Consider the following 7,244-nt stretch of genomic DNA (forward strand, 5'->3'; position numbering starts at 1 on the left):
GTACCATCTTAGTCAGGCAACTCAAATGGGTATGGTGATAAACGCATAAAACATAAAGATAAAGATAGAGATACTTATGTAATTCATTGGTAGGAATTTCAGATAAGCGTATGAAGATGCCTTCCCTTCCGTCTCCCTGCTTTCCTACTGTCTTCATCCAATCCTTCTTACTCCTTTCCATGGCAAGCTCAAGCAAGGGTTTCACCGTTGTCAGTGGCTACCTCCCATCCTCTCAGTGGAAATGTTCAACGCACCCTGTCACGGCACGGCTATCCATCTGTCGGTTCTCGATCAGGCCGAAATAGAATCCAGTGATTCTTTTGCGTCTGTCACTAACGCCCCGCCTTCAGGAGTTTGAAGCACGTCACAGTCATTCAATCATTGAATCCTACTCAGAATACCACAGACAAGGTTAGACCTTCCGGATTCTCTTGAATGCCGCCATTAGTTCTAGCCTATACCACGAAGACTCTGATCTCACGGAATGGCTGGCTCGGTTGTCAGGCGAGCACTCGGTTGTCAGGCGATCAACCATGCATCGTGTATCAGGAATCCAAGAGATATTCACCCAATCGAAGGTAGAACGGAGGTGGTTGTCAGTCACACGTTCATAGGTGAGAATGATGATGAGTGTCACGGATCATCACATTCATCAAGTTGAAGAACAAGTGATATCTTAGAACAAGAACAAGCGGAATTGAATAGAAGAACAATAGTAATTGCATTAATACTCGAGGTACAGCAGAGCTCCACACCTTAATCTATGGTGTGTAGAAACTCCACCGTTGAAAATACATAAGAACAAGGTCTAGGCATGGCCGAATGGCCAGCCTCCCAACGATCTAAGATAGCATTAGAACAAAGATAACTACCCCGGATATCTCAATACAATAGTAAAAGGTCCTACTTATAGAGAACTAGTAGCCTAAGGTTTACAGAGATGAGTAAATGACATAAAAATCCACTTCCGGGCCCACTTGGTGTGTGCTTGGGCTGAGCAATGAAGCATTTTCGTGTAGAGACTCCTCTTGGAGTTAAACGCCAGCTTTTATGCCAGTTTGGGCGTTTAACTCCCATTCTTGTGCCAGTTCCGGCGTTTAACGCTGGGAATTCTGAGGGTGACTTTGAACGCCGGTTTGGGCCATCAAATCTTGGGCAAAGTATGGACTATCATATATTGCTGGAAAGCCCAGGATGTCTACTTTCCAACGCCGTTGAGAGCGCGCCAATTGGACTTCCGTAGCTCCAGAAAATCCACTTCGAGTGCAGGGAGGTCAGAATCCAACAGCATCTGCAGTCCTTTTTAGTCTCTAAATCAGATTTTTGCTCAGGTCCCTCAATTTCAGCCAAAAAATACCTGAAATCACAGAAAAACACACAAACTCATAGTAAAGTCCAGAAAAGTGAATTTTAACTAAAAACTAATAAAAATATACTAAAAACTAACTAGATCATACTAAAAACATACTAGAAACAATGCCAAAAAGCGTACAAATTATCCGCTCATCACAACACCAAGCTTAAATTGTTGCTTGTCCCCAAGCAACTGAAAATCAAATAAGATAAAAAAGAAGAGAATATGCAATGAATTCCAAAAACATCTATGAAGATCAGTATTAATTAGATGAGCGGGGCTTTTAGCTTTTTGCCTCTGAATAGTTTTGGCATCTCACTCTATCCTTTGAAATTCAGAATGATTGGCTTCTTTAGGAACTCAGAATCCAGATAGTGTTATTGATTCTCCTAGTTAAGTATGATGATTCTTGAACACAGCTACTTATTGAGTCTTGGCCGTGGCCCAAAGCACTCTGTCTTCCAGTATTACCACCGGATACATACATGCCACAGACACATAATTGGGTGAACCCTTTCAGATTGTGACTCAGCTTTGCTAGAGTCCCCAACTAGAGGTGTCCAGGGTTCTTAAGCACACTCTTTTTGCCTTGGATCACAACTTTATTTCTTTCTTTTTCTTTCTTTTTCTCTTTCTTTTTCTTTTTCTCTTTTTTTTCGAAATTTTTTTTTGTATTCACTGCTTTTTTTCTTGCTTCAAGAATCATTTTTATGATTTTTCAGATCCTCAGTAACATGTCTCCTTTTTCATCATTCTTTCAAGAGCCAATATTCATGAACCACAAATTCAAAAGACATATGCACTGTTTAAACATACATTCAGAAAACAAAAGTATTGCCACCACATCAAAATAATTAAACTGTTATAAAATTCAGAATTCATGCAATTCTACTCTTTTTCAATTAAGAACATTTTTTATTTAAGAGAGGTGATGGATTCATAGGACATTCATAACTTTAAGGCATAGACACTAAGACACTAATGATCACAAGACACAAACATAGGCAAACATAAGCACTAAAATTCGAAAAACAGGAAAACAAGGAAATTAAAGAACGGGTCCACCTTAGTGATGGCGGCTCTTTCTTCCTCTTGAAGATCCTATGGAGTGCTTGAGCTCCTCAATGTCTCTTCCTTGTCTTTGTTGCTCCTCTCTCATGATTCTTTGATCTTCTTTAATTTCATGGAGGATGATGGAGTGTTCTTGATGCTCCACCCTTAGTTGTCCCATGTTGGAACTCAATTCTCCTAGGGAGGTGTTTAGTTGCTCCCAATAGTTTTGTGGAGGAAAGTGCATCCCTTGAGGTATCTCAGGGATCTCATGATGAGTGGGGTCTCTTGTGTGCTCCATCCTCTTCTTAGTGATGGGCTTGTCCTCATCAATAGGGATGTCTCCCTCTATGTCAACTCCAACCGAATAGAGGTGACAAATGAGATGAGGGAAGGCTAACCTTGCCAAGGTAGAAGACTTGTCCGCCACCTTATAAAGTTCTTGAGATATAACCTCATGAACTTCTATTTCTTCTCCAATCATGATGCTATGAATCATGATAGCCCGGTCTATGGTAACTTCGGACCGGTTGCTAGTGGGAATGATTGAGCGTTGGATAAACTCCAACCATCCTCTAGCCACGGGTTTGAGGTCATGCCTTCTCAATTGAACCGGCTTTCCTCTTGAATCTCTCTTCCATTGGGCGCCCTCTTCACATATGACTGTGAGGACTTGGTCCAACCTTTGATCAAAGTTGACCCTTCTAGTGTAAGGATGTTCACCTCCTTGCATCATGGGCAAGTTGAATGCCAACCTTACATTTTCCGAACTAAAATCCAAGTATTTCCCCCGAACCATAGTAAGATAATTCTTTGGATCCGGGTTCACACTTTGATCATGGTTCTTGGTGATCCATGCATTGGCATAGAACTCTTGAACCATTAAGATTCCGACTTGTTGAATAGGGTTGGTAAGAACTTCCCAACCTCTTCTTCGGATCTCATGTCGGATCTCTGGATATTCACTCTTTTTGAGTGAAAAAGGGACCTCGGGGATCACCTTCTTCAAGGCCACAACTTCATAGAAGTGGTCTTGATGCACCCTTGAGATGAATCTCTCCATCTCCCATGACTCAGAGATAGAAGCTTTTGCCTTCCCTTTCCTCTTTCTAGAGGTTTCTCCAGCCTTGGATGCCATAAATGGTTATGGAAAAACAAGAAGCAATGCTTTTACCACACCAAACTTAAAATGTTTGCTCGTCCTCGAGCAAAAGAAGAAAGAAGAGAGTAGAAGAAGAAGAAATGAGGAAGAAGGGAATGGCTTTGTGTTCGGCCAAAGGGGGAGAAGTGGTGTTTAGGTTGTGTGAAAATGAAGGAGTGAAGGAGGGTTTATATAGGAGTGGGGAAAGGGTAGGGTTCGGTTAATTGAGGGTGGGTTTGGGTGGGAAAGTGGTTTGAATTTGAATGGTGAGGTAGGTGGGGTTTTGTGAAGGATGGATGTGAGTGGTGAAGAGAAAGATGGGATTTGATAGGTGAAGGGTTTTTGGGGAAGAGGTATTGAGGTGATTGGTGAATGGGTGAAGAAGAGAGAGAGTGGTGGGGTAGGTAGGGATCCTGTGGGGTCCACAGATCCTGAGGTGTCAAGGAAAAGTCATCCCTGCACCAAATGGCATGCAAAAATGCAACGCCGGGCTGGTGCCCATTTCTGGCGTTTAACGCCAGCTTCTTGCCCTTTTCTGGCGTTTAACGCCAGTCTGGTGCCCCTTTCTGGCGTTAAACGCCCAGAATGGTGCCAGACTGGGCGTTAAACGCCCAACAGCTAGCCTTACTGGCGTTTAAACGCCAGTAAGTTCTTCCTCTAGGGTGTGCTATTTTTCTTCTTGTTTTTCATTCTGTTTTTGCTTTTTTCATTGATTTTGTGACTTCTCATGATCATCAACCTACAAAAAACATAAAATAACAAAGGAAAATAGTCAAAATATAACATTGGGTTGCCTCCCAACAAGCGCTTCTTTAATGTCAGTAGCTTGACAGTGGGCTCTCATGGAGCCTCAGAAATGCTCAGAGCCATGTTGGAACCTCCCAACACCAAACTTAGAGTTTGAATGTGGGGGTTCAACACCAAACTTAGAGTTTGGTTGTGGCCTCCCAACACCAAACTTAGAGTTTGACTGTGGGGGCTCTGTTTGGCTCTGTTTTGAGAGAAGCTCTTCATGCTTCCTCTCCATGGTGACAGAGGGATATCCTTGAGCCTCAAACACAAAGGATTCTTCATTCACTTGAATGATCAACTCTCCTCTATCAACATCAATCACAGCCTTTGCTGTGGCTAGGAAGGGTCTGCCAAGGATGATGGATTCATCCATGCACTTCCCAGTCTCTAGGACTATGAAATCAGTAGGGATGTAATGGTCTTCAACTTTTACCAGAACATCCTCTACAAGTCCATAAGCATGTTTTCTTGAGTTGTCTGCCATCTCTAGTGAGATTTTTGCAGCTTGTACCTCAAAGATCCCTAGCTTCTCCATTACAGAGAGAGGCATGAGGTTTACACTTGACCCTAAGTCACACAAGGCCTTCTTGAAGGTCATGGTGCCTATGGTACAAGGTATTGAAAACTTCCCAGGATCCTGTCTCTTTTGAGGTAATTTCTGCCTAGACAAGTCATCCAGTTCTTTGGTGAGCAAAGGGGGTTCATCCTCCCAAGTCTCATTTCCAAATAACTTGTCATTTAGCTTCATGATTGCTCCAAGGTATTTAGCAACTTGCTCTTCAGTGACATACTCATCCTCTTCAGAGGAAGAATACTCATCAGAGCTCATGAATGGCAGAAGTAAGTCCAATGGAATCTCTATGGTCTCATTTTGAGCCTCAGATTCCCATGGTTCCTCACTGGGGAACTCATTGGAGGCCAGTGGATGTCCATTGAGGTCTTCCTCAGTGGCGTTCACTGCCTCTCCTTCCTCCCAAAATTCGGCCATGTTGATGGCCTTGCACTCTCCTTTTGGATTTTCTTCTGTATTGCTTGGGAGAGTACTAGGAGGGAGTTCAGTAATTCTCTTGCTCAGCTGACCCACTTGTGCCTCCAAGTTTCTAATGGAGGACCTTGTTTCAGTCATGAAACTTTGAGTGATTTTGATTAGATCAGAGACCATGGTTGCTAAGTCAGAGGTATTCTGCTTAGAACTCTCTGTCTGTTGCTGAGAAGATGATGGAAAAGGCTTGCTATTGCTAAAACTGTTTCTTCCACCATTATTATTGTTGAAACCTTGTTGAGGTCTCTGTTGATCCTTCCATGAGAGATTTGGATGATTTCTCCATGAAGGATTATAGGTGTTTCCATAGGATTCTCCCATGTAATTCACCTCTTCCATTGAAGGGTTCTCAGGATTATAAGCTTCTTCCTCAGATGAAGCCTCCTTAGTACTGCTTGGTGCATTTTGCATTCCAGACAGACTTTGAGAAATCATATTGACTTGTTGAGTCAATATTTTGTTCTGAGCCAATATGGCATTCAGAGTGTCAATCTCAAGAACTCCTTTCTTCTGACTAGTCCCATTGTTCACAGGATTTCTTTCAGAAGTGTACATGAATTGGTTATTTGCAACCATTTCAATCAGCTCTTGAGCTTCTGTAGGCGTCTTCTTCAGATGAAGAGATCCTCCAGCAGAGCTATCCAAAGACATTTTGGATAGTTCAGAGAGACCATCATAGAAAATACCTATGATGCTCCATTCAGAAAGCATATCAGAAGGACACTTTCTGATTAATTGTTTGTATCTTTCCCAAGCTTCATAGAGGGATTCTCCTTCCTTCTGTCTGAAGGTTTGGACTTCCACTCTAAGCTTACTCAATTTTTGAGGTGGAAAGAACTTTGCCAAGAAGGCATTGACTAGCTTTTCCCCAAGAGTCCAGGCTTTCTTTAGGTTGTGAGTCCAACCATGTCCTAGCTCTGTCTCTTACAGCAAAAGGGAATAGCATAAGTCTGTAGACCTCAGGGTCAACCCCATTAGTCTTGACAGTGTCACAGATTTGCAAGAATTCAGCTAAAAACTGATGAGGATCTTCTAATGGAAGTCCATGGAACTTGCAATTCTGTTGCATTAGAGAAACTAATTGAGGCTTAAGCTCAAAGTTGTTTGCTCCAATGGCAGGGATAGAGATGCTTCTCCCATAGAAGTCGGGAGTAGGTGCAGTAAAGTCACCCAGCACCTTCCTTGCATTGTTGGCATTGTTGTTGTTTTCGGCTGCCATGTGTTCTTCTTCTTTGAAGATTTCTGTTAGGTCCTCTACAGAGAATTGTGCCTTAGCTTCTCTTAGTTTTCGCTTCAAGGTCCTTTCAGGTTCAGGGTCAGCCTCAACAAGAATGCTTTTGTCCTTGCTCCTGCTCATAAGAAAGAGAAGAGAACAAGAAAATGTGGAATCCTCTATGTCACAGTATAGAGATTCCTTGAGGTGTCAGAGGAAAAGAAAAATAGAAGGCAGAAGTAGAAAATTCGAACTTATCAAAGAAGATGGAGTTCGAATTTTGCATTAAGGAATATTGTTAGACCATAAATAGAAGGATGTGAGAAGAAGGGAAGTAATTTTCGAAAATTAAGTAAAAGATTTTGAAAACATTTTGAAAAACTTTGATTGATAATTTTCAAAAACAAAAGTGGGAAAAGAAATCAAGTGATTTTTGAAAAAGATTTTGAAATTAGAAATCAAAAAGATTTGATTGAAAACTATTTTGAAAAAGATGTTGTTAAGAAGATATGATTAGTTTTAAAAAGATGTGATTGAGAAGATATGATTTGAAAAACATTTTTTAAAAAAAAAGATTTGATTTTGAAAATTAAAAACTTGGCTAACAAGAAAAGATATGATTCAAACATTAAACCTTTCTCAACAGAAAAGG

The 7,244-nt window shown here is 41.4% G+C and overlaps 1 non-coding gene across 1 annotated transcript; it reads left to right on the top strand.

Moving 5' to 3' along the window:
* Nucleotides 1-6,084: 6,084 nt before the first annotated feature.
* LOC112699810 (small nucleolar RNA R71) lies at nucleotides 6,085-6,192 on the top strand. Its single transcript, XR_003152748.1, has one exon. It is a non-coding gene; the product is annotated as a small nucleolar RNA R71 (small nucleolar RNA).
* The last annotated feature ends 1,052 nt before the right edge of the window (nucleotides 6,193-7,244 follow it).

The sequence above is a fragment of the Arachis hypogaea genome, chromosome 6, assembly GCF_003086295.3.
Source record: "Arachis hypogaea cultivar Tifrunner chromosome 6, arahy.Tifrunner.gnm2.J5K5, whole genome shotgun sequence".
Classification (NCBI taxonomy): Eukaryota; Viridiplantae; Streptophyta; class Magnoliopsida; order Fabales; family Fabaceae; genus Arachis; species Arachis hypogaea.